Source organism: Schistocerca serialis, chromosome 2, assembly GCF_023864345.2.
Source record: "Schistocerca serialis cubense isolate TAMUIC-IGC-003099 chromosome 2, iqSchSeri2.2, whole genome shotgun sequence".
NCBI lineage: Eukaryota > Metazoa > Arthropoda > Insecta > Orthoptera > Acrididae > Schistocerca > Schistocerca serialis.
Window position 1 is genome coordinate 1,045,708,692 of NC_064639.1, and position 14,151 is coordinate 1,045,722,842.

At 41.4% G+C, this 14,151-nt stretch overlaps 1 protein-coding gene across 1 annotated transcript in view; it reads right to left on the reverse strand.

Annotated features, from left to right (window-relative positions):
• The window catches only part of LOC126458478 (serpin B6-like), a 332,205-nt gene that overhangs the window by 231,517 nt on the left and 86,537 nt on the right, over positions 1-14,151 (reverse strand). The window lies entirely within an intron of this gene.

Sequence of the window (14,151 nt, forward strand, 5' to 3'; positions counted from 1 at the left end):
GCTGCCAGCACCACAGAAGACGTGATGAAAGCTCAGGGAATAATTATGTAGTATTCTTTGATGTGTTAGTGTCTGTGGTGATTGTAAAAAAGACTAATGAACAATTGAATATAGATTTCTATGCACATTCATGTATTGGACTCACTTGAGACTAGAGACTTTTATTTTATTTTTTTCATGTCTTAGCTCTGCATGAGGCAGGACGCAGATGATGTCCATAAATTATTGGATTGTTACTATGATATTGAACTTGTGGTTTATTGAGTCTGACATTTAGAGATGTCAGTTGGCTTATCAGAGTTTACTTACTTATCTGAAAAAGAGTAAATGTTGCTTTGTGTTGAGAGATGAAAATACACCAAGAATGAACTGAAATTGTTCCACGAGTACACATATTATTTCAAGAATAGAAAAGTAGCTTAATAAATTCCTGTAATCCACTACAGTCTTTGGAGCACAAGCTTTTGGGAGATCAATGTAGCTGATTACCCAGAGCCGGCCGGAGTGGCCGAGCGGTTCTAGGAGCTACAGTCTGGCACCGCGTGACCGCTACGGTCGCAGGTTCGAATCCTGCTTCGGGCATGGATGTGTGTGATGTCCTTAGGTTAGTTAGGTTTAAGTAGTTCTAAGTTCTAGGGGACTTATGACCTCATCAGTTGAGTCCCATAGTGCTCAGAGCCATTTGAACCATTTTTGATTACCCAGAGAAGAGAATCGGCTGCACACAATACATAAGTCAACTGTGAGAGACATGTGAGTCTTACACCTCAGTTCCATACTATCTCGTGTCGTCCGAAAAACATTAGACTGTGTCTGCCATGATGTCACACAATGGCGTGGCTCCAGCCACCAAGTCAATCTGTTGATGATGGTGAATATGCACTGAAGGTCATTTGATGATGGAAAGGGGCCTGCAATGTCAACACAGTGGAACCCTGCATAGCAAACATAATTTGTTCCAGAAACTTACTCATAGTGTGAAACACTCGTTAAGCAAAACAATTTATCCCATATAAATTACTGTAAAATATGATAATGTGTTCCATGCAGAAAAAGTACTAAAAGTTTTATCTTATTCATGCCATTTATTCAAAGAAAATTATATATACAGCATTATGTACTTAATTATTCACGATACATAACTAATTCTTTTTTACTAGAAAGATGTCTCTAGTCATATGTTTCTGCTGATGCTTCAACACTTGGTGAAAATATGACACAGCGTTATCATCAAATAAATTTGTGGTGCCTGTGGCCACTGCTTTATTGGGGTGATGATTTTCAGTGTACGATGCAAGTGATTCCCACACTGTCAGCATTTCTCTTATTGCACCAGAAGATTGCTGCTTTGCTGTTAGCACCTCCTCCTCCTCTTCCTTCTCCTCTGAAGAATTCCTCTCCACAACTTCCTGCTGCGAAACACACTGCAACTTCATAAGCTCTTTGGTGGGCATTTCCTGGCTGTGATTTTCCACAAGCTCATTGATATCATTGTTATCCATTTCTAGTCCCATGCTCTTGGCCAAAGACATAATCTCATTGGCTACAAGCTCCACAGTTACTGACTCAAATGCCTCAGAGTCACATTCGACAATGCTCTCTGGCCAAAGCTTCTTCCAAGCAGAAGTGAGAGTTCTCTGGGTAACCCTTTCCCATGCCTTTTCAATCATCTTTACGTAGGCAATTATGCTGATATGATATTTCCAAAACTCTCTGAGAGGGAGACTGGTAGCTTCAGTCAACTCAAAGCAATGCTCGAAGAGTGCTACAGTGTAGGGTGTCTTAAAGTTGGAAGTAATCTGCTGGTCCATAGGCTGGAGTACTGGAATAATAGGGTGGTGTTGGGAGGCAGAATTTGGATCTCAGTGAATTGAAATTCTTCAAGGGGGTGGTTCTGTAGGCCTGGAGAATGGGCAGGAGCATTTCCATAACAAGTAAGACATGGACTGGCTGATTCATCTCAAGCAAATATGTTTTCACTGAAGGACTAAACACTTCATTTATCCAGTCACAGTCCGCAGCTCGTGGTCGTGCGGTAGCGTTCTCGCTTCCCACGCCCGGGTTCCCGGGTTCGATTCCCGGCGGGGTCAGGGATTTTCTCTGCCTCGTGATGACTGGGTGTTGTGTGATGTCCTTAGGTTAGTTAGGTTTAAGTAGTTCTAAGTTCTAGGGGACTGATGACCATAGAAGTTAAGTCCCATAGTGCTCAGAGCCATTTGAACCATATCCAGTCACAAAAAGGAACACATGTCACCCAAGCCTTGTTGTTGGACCTCCACATCATATTTAACCTCCTTTTCTGGAGTTGACACTCCTTGAGGGGTATTAGAGTTTCTGAATGGTAAACAAGCAGTGGTTTAATTTTCAAATCACTGCTTGCACTGACACTGAATAGCAATGTGAGATGGTCTTTCATTGGCTTGTGACTGGGCAATGCATTCTCTTCTGGTGTTAGAAAGATAAACTTTGGCATTTTCTTCCAGAATAGCCCTGTCTCATCTCAATTAAAAACCTGTTATGGCAGGTAACGCTCAGAATCTACAAGCATATTGAAGTTGCTGATGAAGTTCTCTGCTACCTTTGTGTCAGAGCTGGATGCTTCACCATGCCTCACAATGCTGTGGATGCCAGTTCTTTTCTCAAATTTCTTGAACCATCCACATCTTCCCTTAAACACTTCTTTGGCTGCTGATGATCCTAGTGTCTTCTTAACTAGGTCGGCAAAAATCATTCTCACATTCTCACAAATGATGTTATCGTTAATAGTGTCACCTTGTAGTTACTTTTTACTTATCCATATAAGGAGCAATATTTCCAGAAAACAAAACTATTGTTTAGAAACTCCTGTAACTCCCTTTGAAGCATCTGTCTTCTTAATCTTGTCCTTATTCTTGAGGATAGTGCAAGTAGTTGATGCAGACTGAATGTGTGTGCTAAATCAGCAACACTTGCACCATGTTCACGTTTTTCAGTGATTTTACGTTTCATTTCTGAAGTCATTTTCTTTCTCTTATGGTCATTTTCTTGCAGCTTTATCTTTGGGGACATGTCTATGAAGGTTTTTAAAATTTGCACGCAAAAAAACACTGTGTGAACAAAAGTTTAGAAAAATGTGTGATCACAAGCTGCACTAAGATGGTAGCAAAAAGATCACTAAACCCAGACTGCAGTACATACTAAGGATATTGTACATTACCACTGCTGACAATGAAAGGTGTTCATATTGTTGACTGTTTCCCCATCCACACAAGAACATCTGGTGATATCAGACTAAATTGTCACCACTCGTTATGGGAAACATCACTCAGTAAGTGAGTCATTTTTTTACAATGTGTTTTGCTCATTATACAAATTGCACATTATGGGAGGTGCTCATTAAGCAAGGTTCCACGGTATGCACATGGGAGAACTGACTGAAGTAGGAAAGTAGGAGGGAGAGGGGGTTTGGGGGAAGGGAGGAAAAAGTGATAGGGGTATGCAGGTAATGGCCTACCTTCAAGCACTGGTTCAGGAGGCACATGCCAGCACAGTTGGTGCAGTCCCATTGGATACCATATCCAATGAAATGCTCCTGCATGGGCACCACAGATGCATGGATGCTGGGTTGTGACAGGTCATAGAGATGTTAGAATGCTGTCTTGCAGGAATCAGGGGGAAAGGGGGAGGGGGGAGGGAGCAGGACAGAGGCACCCCCCGCGGATTTGCCTGGTTGGCCAGAAATCATGATAGCCATGCCACACATCTAAGTCCATACTGGGAATCGTGTGCAGTTGGAAGTTGAGGCTGATGTTTGGGTCGCTGCGCAGTGTTAGCAGTTCAGGATCAGCTACCTGTGTGGTGTAAGGGGAAATGTGATTGAGGAGGGTAGCAAGGGAGATGAGCAGCTGAGGCTGTCTTTGATGATATTGTTGACATCTGCCATGTGCAATATGTCAGTTGTGAACTGTTATATATGTTAATAGAACAGCCTAGGCAAAATCTGTGTGCCTTAATTTTGTCAACAAAGTATCATAATGGGATAGTGGTCAATGAACACTGTGGATGAGTGTCCTTCCACTGAGGGGTGGAAGTACTTAATTGCCTTGTATATGGTGAGGAACTCAAAGTTATAAGTGGCCAGTTTTGTTGTGGCTTAGAGAACTTCATGGAAAAGAATGCTTACAGCTGCCAGGAACCTTCAATGTGTTGTTGAAGGACGATGCCTAGGCCCACTGGCTGGTGCCAGTAATGACTGTGAGTGGGACAGTCGAAAGCGAATAGGCCAGGAAGGCAAAGTGCAAGAGGTCATGTACTTTTTGTCCAAAACTTTCTGTCATTGGCACAATCCAGGGAACGGGCCAGCTACCTATAGTGTGGTTGCCCTGGAATGCGACAGTGAGTGGTCCTTGCATGCTTGCAGCTTTCTTCAAGTGGTGCAGGAAAAAATTTGCCATCCTGAGGAATCTGCAAAGTTCTTTAAAAGTTGCAGGTCATGGGCTTGGACTTTCCTGTCCAGTGGGTAGGAACCCACAGATGATATCCTGTGTCCAAGGAAGTCAATCTACAGAACACCGAAGACATGCTTCTCCAGACTGGTGATGATTCCCACTTCTTGGGGGTGGGCTAATACCTCCTGGTGGTTTTGGTGTTGCTCCACAGGACTGCATGAGTAGATGAGGATATCATCCAGGTAGGCGAAATAACTGAAGTACCATACAGAACACTGTTGAGAAAGCGTTGTCAGGTCTGGGTGGTGTTATGGAGCCTCAAGGGCATAAACACATATTCAAAAAGACTGAAGGGGTTGATTATTGGCGTCTTCTCCATATCTTTTGGGTAGACCAGAATCTACTTAAATGCTTTTTCTCAGTCTGCCTTGCTGAAGACAGTTGTGCCAGACAAAGGGCACTGGGTAGTGGTCAGGGACCATTCTGGCATTAAGTGCCTGAAAGAATTGCATGGGCACCAAGTGCCTTCTTTTCCTCAGATGAGGTGCAGAGCGGAGGACCTTGGGCTCTTCAAGGTGCAGAACACATAACCATGATTGCTGCCTTGATTTCAGTATGCAAAGCTCTTTGCTACTCCACAGGAAGTGACACGAGGTGGCAGAAAACCATGGGGGTAGGGGCTGGCATCATTGAGATGTAGGTGTTTCTCCTAAGGGACACTGCAAGGATGGGTGAAAGGAAATTCACCAAGGAGGTAAGCAAAGGGGCCAGAATATGACAGTTGCTTGATGGTGAATTGGGTGACAGTTCAGGATCTACAGGGAATGGGCATAATGAACAATGAAGTTGGCACCAGGGATAGGATCCATATCATCCATGGTAAAGGTATCTGTGAAATCTCTGCCAAGGTCAAGGTCAACAGACCATGTTTGGGAGCAGTAGGTTGTGACTAGAGAACCTTTCATCACAGTGAGGAAGAGGGGGGAGGGGGCCAGCAGAGGGTAACAGTTTGCAAGAACGGATGCAGAGATTGAGGCTAGTGTGAAACAGGTAGGCTGTTGGGGAGGAGGGGTTCCAATGATCATGCATGAGCAGGCAGTGAGAAATAGCAATCAGGTGCACCTACAGCTGTCTGCTGTCAGTGTTGAGTACTATGTGCACAGTACCTCACAGTTTGTAGTGTTACTGTCAAAACACTCATGATACTAGCAAAGATAACTGGCACCCTGAACGTTCTGATCACTACTATCTGGTAGAGAGTTTGTGTGAAACGTGTCTGTGTATGCAGGAAGTCATAGGCACTGAAAGGCAGAGTCAGGCATGGGCACAGTGCAGGGTAGGAGGGAGCTTGACCATCATGCTAATCACGTGGGGCATGAGCTACACCTTGACCATGGATAAGTTTGTGGGACATGGAGTGTGTGGTTGCTGATGTGGCTTGTATGTGTGGGAACTGTGCAAAGGAACATCACAGTTTTGTGTGGTGACGGAAAGGGGGTTGAGCGAATCGAAGAACCTGTCCGCCATGATGACTACCACATCAATATTCATACATTCATGTGTAACTGATGCTGTGCAGTCTTCGACAGGCAGACATCCAAGTCAATTTACAAGTAGCAACATATTGGGAATGATCATAGGCCCAGCAGGTGTACAGAAGAGGTGGAAGTGTTGCGAGTGCTGAAACTCATCGCATTTACCTTGTTGAGTGGAGGGTTAATTAACTAATCTTCTTCATCTTTTACAAGAGCTTGAAAGCTATTTCTGCGGTCAGCCAGAAAGCAATGGAGAATGTACTGACCATAATGTCCAGTTTGCAAGTCCACATTACTCTTCGTACTCACTGAAAGAAAATGTTTCTACTTGCTATTTAATCAGTGGGATCAGAAACTATGACTTCAAATAAACGTTTTGATTCTAATAGTCAGTAAAAGTTCACACGCACAAACTATAGTAATATTTATTCTGATAATGATAACAATAATAATAAAACTGTCCCTATTAGAAACAGCACTATTAACAGTTCAGAGGTGGCCTCTATAGGAAGGTCCAAGAAATATGGTCTATCACCATGACTTCATTAATTGCCTTAAAACTGGAAAATAATCTTGCCACTTGCCACACAGTTATGTCAACATTACAGGCAGCACACAAAAAGTTACTTCTCTGAAATCTAAGCAATCCAGGACAGTGTACAATCCTCGTGAGTTCACTTCATACTTCTACTGAAAACGTGTTTGCTAGCTCCCTGGCTGTGACATCATATGAGGGACAACACACACAGGCATTTGACTGACACAGGCAGATTTATATCCCACAGCAACGTGTTTCCTCTTACTGCCTCTGTGGCTGTATTCATATATGGGTGCAGCAGACTGATAATCGTCTGCTATTAACCACTCTAGGCACAGGTAGCAGCATCTAAATGGTCCTTTTTACAGACACATATTAATTAGTAACTCTGTTGTTTAACAATTTACAATCTTCTTAGTTTTTATATAATTTAAGTTTGCTTTAGTTACTGAAAAAGTTTTAGCTTCACTTCATTCAAATTTGGCCAGCTAGAATTTTTAGAATGGAACTGACAGTAGAACATGAACTCTTAACTGCCACTTTTAGATTCCATGTAATGATTGTTATTTACACGAAAGTCTTGAAACTTGGTACAGCTGTATTATTTCATCAATGTAATTGAGTGCTATAATTAGTACTTTCTGTGATAAATACAAATGATATTTTATCTATTATGAATAGTGACATTTTTGTTCCAGATTTGTTTTTTTTTTTTAGTAAAGACTTGAAAACTGATACAGATAGCTTCTTGGCATCACCTAGTTAATGCTTTTCTATCAAACTGCAGCTACATATGGATTTTCATCTTTCTGAGTCTAAAATTTAGTGCCTCAAAATTTTCACAAAAGCACCAATTTTGAACAAAATAGTGCTCAGATCAAGTTGAGACTAGTAACTTTTGATTGTGACATACATTTGCACATTACGAATAATTTTTAGGTTTCTAGCTTCATTACTCAACACCACTTATTTTTTCCTAAAATAATATATTTAGTAAAACATATTCAGTTTATCATTCTGAGACTTCACAATGTTAACATTAATATACTGCAGCATACACTGACAAAATTTGGAAAAATTATTTCAATTTTTTAATTACACTCTTGGGTTATGGAGCAATCCTTTGTATGCTATGTACAGGCATTTAATGATGATGTGGCACTGGTAGTAGTGAACTGAGGTAAGTACTGGCTCACTCACTTTCCTCTGTATCTCTCATAATGATGCAGCACTTGTTTCACCACACCTTGATGAAAATAGTTCACGTGGACACTGCATTTTTTATGGGATCTATCAGCTACTCTTTCAGGGTACCAAATCTGCTGGATGTCATGCCTCTGTGGTGACCAAAGGTTTAAAATGCACAGCTGATTTGGCAAATGGTGCTGAGTTGATGATGATTGAGTAGCCTGCAAATTTTGCCTCTATGGAAGCAAACCAATGCCAGATGGTCATGGGAGTCTAAAGACATCAGGTGGATTGTGGCGTGGGCTGTCTGCAGAGATGGGAGTGCACTGGAGCAGTCGCAGTCCCTGTGAGCTGCACCCAGTGACTGAGGAATATGTGAAGCCTGACCACATGCATCTGTTAATCAGGGGAAGGTGGGTTTGGTTGATGCCTGGGACCGAAGCTGAAGGTAGCGGTAAGCCGGGAATGGACTTGCCCTGCAATATGATGTTTCATACACTGTGTTAACACTGGAATGACGAAGTAGTGTGCTGCATTGTGCATGGGACCCAGTGTGTCGAGTGCTAGCTGTGTGGTGCTGCTTGACATCAGCAGCCATTCAATGCAGCCAGCCATAGAGTGGAGCTTGGTCAAGGGAGAGGGTGGTTCATTTGGGGGTCAGCAGTGTCGGAATTGGTTTCTCAATGAACAAGACAGGTGGATACCATCAGTTTGCTATGCTGGAGTATAAAACAGACAAGTAAAGCATGAGAGGAATATAACAAAAAAAGATCCGAATTCAAAACAGTTCGTTTATTGGGACGTCAACATGCACAATAAATTGCAGAATGCATTGCCACAAAAATGTCTATGAACAAAAATTCTCAGTTGAGTCTATCTGGTAATCCTCACCACTCCTGAAGGTGTTACAAATGCACACAAGGGGTGCCCACCATCCATGCGCAGTGGAATCAGTTTACAGGGTTCTTTAAGACAACATGAGAAACATTGTTAATGATCTTCAGGTATAGTAAAGAGAGCTAATCTGACACAGTGATGAAAAAAATATGCAAATACAAATAAATGAACCTGGGGGTACTGTGAGTATTTCTAATCTAACATCATGATCAAAGCAAAATACAGAATAAAAATAAATAAACTTGAGGTACCATAAGTAAAGCTAATCTAATATAGTGAGTAAAGTAAATACAAAAGACAAATAAATGAACTTGAGTTATCGCACATAAAGTTAATCTAACACAGTTGGGGATTTCAGTCTCTAAGAGATACACTCATGGTACCACAATGGTTTGCACATAGTTCACAAAGATAGGTCAGATCTTACTGCATTCCCTATAATTTAATGGGCTCCACAAAGCAGATGCTCCACACTCAGGATGTAAGACTGAAGGGGAGGTGCTGAATAATGTTGCCCTAAAGTATGGTATCAATCTCACCTGCTAAGCATCGTGGGAGCCTGCAGTACTTTTCACTATTTAAACACACAAAACCAACTAACCGCTGATAAAATAGTAGAAGGACACCAAGATTTAAATACAGTAAGCAGATTCAAACAGATGTAGGGTGCATTTATTTTTTGGAGATGAAGAGGCTTGCAAAGGGTACAGTATTGAGGAGAGCTGCATCAAATCAGCCTTCAGACTGAAGACCACATAACAGCCAAAAAAAACATGTGTTCTACCTGATGTCCCCTGTTGTATGGGTTCCATGTGCCATTTCCCTGATTTCCAAACGTAATTACAAAAAAATCTATGAGACACAGATACCTGCAGTTGGTGGCATCATGTAAAGCAACTCAAAACTTTTTGCATAGATTTGTTTCTAAATGATGTCTTTTGATTCCTTTCGGATACTAAACAATTACCACAAACAACTATACCTCAACAGAGAGTCCACTGCATGTAAGGGAAATAGAAAAGAAATCACCCATTGCTGTTCAAAGTTATTTTCAGAGTGAATTTCAAAAGGACCCACCAGACACTAAGAAAATTAATGCTTGGTATGACAAGTAATTAGCTGCTGAAGTGTAAACAGACAGTCATTTCTGACAGAAAATGCACATTTGATAAGATGATAGAGGAGATCAGAGAGACCAACCAATGAAACCCCTCAAAGTCAGTTCACTGACCATCACAGGAACTAAGCATCCAATTCTCAACAATTCACTATGTACTGCATAAATTACATTGTTTGCATGCTTAAAATGTTCAAATTGTGCAACCAGTGAAGCAAAATCTCTTGCAACATTACCATGAATTTGCTTTGGAGATGTTGGGCCTGACTGCACAAAACCCAGGTATCTACGGAATCTCATTTTCTCTGATGAAGCTATCTTTGACACATGTGGGAAGGTTTAATCAACCCAACATTTGCATCCAGTCCACTGTTTTCGGGAGCTTGCCAGAGACAACAGAAAGGTGAAGTCTTGTGTGCTGATTGAAGACAATATAACTGGACTAGCCTTTTTCATCAAGCAACCAGTAAACCATCAACAATTTACTGTCTGGCAGCTTTTCCCCTTCAGCCAAATGTGATCGTACACCAACACATCTATCTACATCTACATCTACATTTATACTCTGCAAGCCACCCAACGGTGTGTGGCGGAGGGCACTTTACGTGCCACTGTCTTTACCTCCCTTTCCTGTTCCAATCGCGTATGGTTCGCAGGAAGAACGACTGTCTGAAAGCCTCCGTGCGCGCTCTAATCTCTCTAATTTTACATTCGTGATCTCCTCGGGAGGTATAACTAGGGGGAAGCAATATATTCGATACCTCATCCAGAAACGCACCCTCTCGAAACCTGGCGAGCAAGCTACACCATGATGCAGAGCGCCTCTCTTGCAGAGTCTGCCACTTGAGTTTGTTAAACATCTCCGCTATCACGGTTACCAAATAACCCTGTGACCAAACGCGCCGCTCTTCTTTGGATCTTCTCTATCTCCTCCGTCAACCCGATCTGGTACGGACCCCACACTGATGAGCAATACTCAAGTATAGGTCGAACGAGTGTTTTGTAAGCCACCTCCTTTGTTGATGGACTACATTTTCTAAGTACTCTCCCAATGAATCTCAACTTGGTACCCGCCTTACCAACAATTAATTTTATATGATCATTCCACTTCGAATCGTTCCGCACACATACTCCCAGATATTTTACAGAAGTAACTGCTATCAGTGTTTCTTCCGCTATCATATAATCATACAATAAAGGATCCTTCTTTCTATGTATTCGCAATACATTACATTTGTCTATGTTAAGAGTCAGTTGCCACTCCCTGCACCAAGTGCCTATCCGCTGCAGATCTTCCTGCATTTCGCTACAATTTTCTAATGCTGCAACTTCTCTGTATACTACAGCATCATCCGCGAAAAGCTGCATGGGACTTCCAACACTATCTACTAGGTCATTTATATATATTGTGAAAAGCAATGGTCCCATAACACTCCCCTGTGGCACGCCGGAGGTTACTTTAACGTCTGTAGACATCTCTCCATTGATAACAACATGCTGTGTTCTGTTTGCTAAAAACTCTTCAATCCAGCCACACAGCTGGTCTGATATTCCGTAGGCTCTTACTTTGTTTATCAGGCGGCAGAGCGGAACTGTATCGAACGCCTTCCGGAAGTCAAGAAAAATAGTATCTACCTGGGAGCCTGTATCTAATATTCTCTGGGTCTCATGAACAAATAAAGTGAGTTGGGTCTCACACGATCATTGTTTCTGGAATCCATGTTGATTCCTACATAGTAGATTCTGGGTTTCCAAAAACGACATGATACTCAAGCAAAAAACATGTTCTAAAATTCTACAACAGATCGACGTCAGAGATATAGGTCTACAGTTTTGTACATCTGCTCGACGACCCTTCTTGAAGACTGGGACTACCTGTGCTCTTTTCCAATAATTTGGAACCTTCCGTTCCTCTAGAGACTTGCGGTACATGGCTGTTAGAAAGGTGTTTAGTATTTCAGCTTTACACGTGTCATCCTCTGTTTCAATGCCATCATCATCCCAGAGTGTCTGGATATGCTGTTTCGAGCCACTTACTGATTTAACGTAAGACCAGAACTTCCTAGGATTTTCTGTCAAGTCGGTACATAGAATTTTACTTTCGAATTCACTGAACGCTTCACGCATAGCCCTCCTTATGCTAACTTTGACATTGTTTAGCTTCTGTTTGTCTGAGAGGTTTTGGCTGCGTTTAAACTTGGAGTGAAGCTCTCTTTGCTTTCGCAGTAGTTTCATAACTTTGTTGTTGTACCACGGTGGGTTTTTCCCGTCCCTCACAGTTTTACTCGGCACGTACCTGTCTAAAACGCTTTTTATGATTGCCTTGAACTTTTTCCATAAACACTCAACATTGTCAGTGTCGGAACAGAAATTTTCGATTTGATCTGTTAGGTAGTCTGAAATCTGCCTTCTATTACTCTTGCTAAACAGATAAACCTTCCTCCCTTTTTTCATATTCCTACTAACTTCCATATTCAGGGATGCTGCAACGGCCTTATGATCACTGATTCCCTGTTCTGTACATACAGAGTCAAAAAGTTCGGGTCTGTTTGTTATCAGTAGGTCCAAGATGTTATCTCCACGAGTCAGTTCTCTGTTTAATTGCTCGAGGTAATTTTCGGATAGTGCACTCAGTATAACGTCACTCGATGCTCTGTCCCTACCACCCGTCCTAAACATCTGAGTGTTCCAGTCTATATCTGGTAAATTGAAATCTCCACCTAAGACTATAACATGCTGAGAAAATTTATGTGAAATGTATTCCAAATTTTCTCTCAGTTGTTCTGCCACTAATGCTGCTGAGTTGGGAGGTCGGTAAAAGGAGCCAATTATTAACCTATCTCGGTTGTTGAGTGTAACCTCCACCCATAATAATTCACAGGAACTATCCACTTCTACTTCACTACAGGATAAGCTACTACTAACAGCGACGAACACTCCACCACCGGTTGCATGCAATCTATCCTTTCTAAACACCGTCTGTACCTTTGTAAAAATTTCGGCAGAATTTATCTCTGGCTTCAGCCAGCTTTCTGTACCTATAACGATTTCAGCTTCAGTGCTTTCTATCAGCGCTTGAAGTTCTGGTACTTTACCAACGCAGTTTCGACAGTTTACAATTACAATACCGATTGCTCTGGAGTTTACATGTTTGTGGGTGTCTGGACCAACAATTTCCACAGAGATGGATTCGATGTGATGGACCAACCAAGGAGCTACAACAGTCTCCAGACATAGTCCCTGTGAACTTCTTCTTGTGGGGTTTCAGGAAAGGCTTTGCATATGTCTTGTCTGTATGTGACCTTGGTGATATCTTCAGAAGAACTGTGGATGCAATAGCCTTCATCACCCCAGAAATTCTTGTGCACACTTGGGTTGAGACAGAATATCGTCTAGACACTTTACAAGTTTGAAAGGAGAGCATGCAAAAGTGGATTAAATTTTTTGTACAAAACTTTTTGAGTTACTTTACATGATGTCACAAACTGTAGACCTAAATGTCTACATCTAATGGTTCCTTTTATAAATCAGATCTGGAACTCAGGGAGTCTTCATGTGGAACCCCTGTATGTTTATTGATGACATAGAGCTGTTTCTTAGCACTGAAATACATTGTATGGAATAAGTGAATGTACGTCTGGAGTACAGCTTGTATGGTAGTGAAACATGGACTGTGGGAAAACCGGAACAGAAGAGAATCGAAACATTTGAGATGTGGTGCTATAGACGAATGTTGAAAATTAGGTGGACTGATAAGGTAAGGAATAAGGAGGTTCTACACAGAATCGGAGAGGAAAGGAATATGTGGAAAACACTGATAAGGAGAAGGGACAGGATGATAGGACATCTGCTAAGACATGAGGGAATGACTATGGTACTAGAGGGAGCTATAGAGGGCAAAAACTGTAAAGGAAGACAGATATTGGAATACATCAAGCAAATAATTGAGGGAAAAAAAAGAAGAAAGTGAATGGCAAACCATCAACAATGCTAGTTAGAAAAACAAATGAAGTCAAGTATATTAATGAGAATGGAGATATTGGCCATAATTTTAGCAAGGATGTTGGATGAAATTGTCTGTTTTTTATTAAAGAAAGAACATCAGGATTCACCAGAAGTTATTTTGAGAAATTGCTCAAAACTAAATAAGGATGACCTGTTGGGATCAAAGTCCTATTGTAATGAATCTTGCTGAATATTGTCTTCTTGATGTTCTGCACATACTGTACAACACTAACAGCAGCAAGTAAGTCATTATAAAAACATGTAATCCTGTAAGATAACATGTTTCCATCCAGCAAGTTTAAATGGATAACTAAAGCAGTGTTTTTACATTTTTAGCTGCTGTCTACATTACTTAATCTGATGAAAATTTGTCGCATACTAATTGGAAATAAGTCTTACTTAACAACATTAGGACTTTCTTTACACAGATATTAATGCCACAAC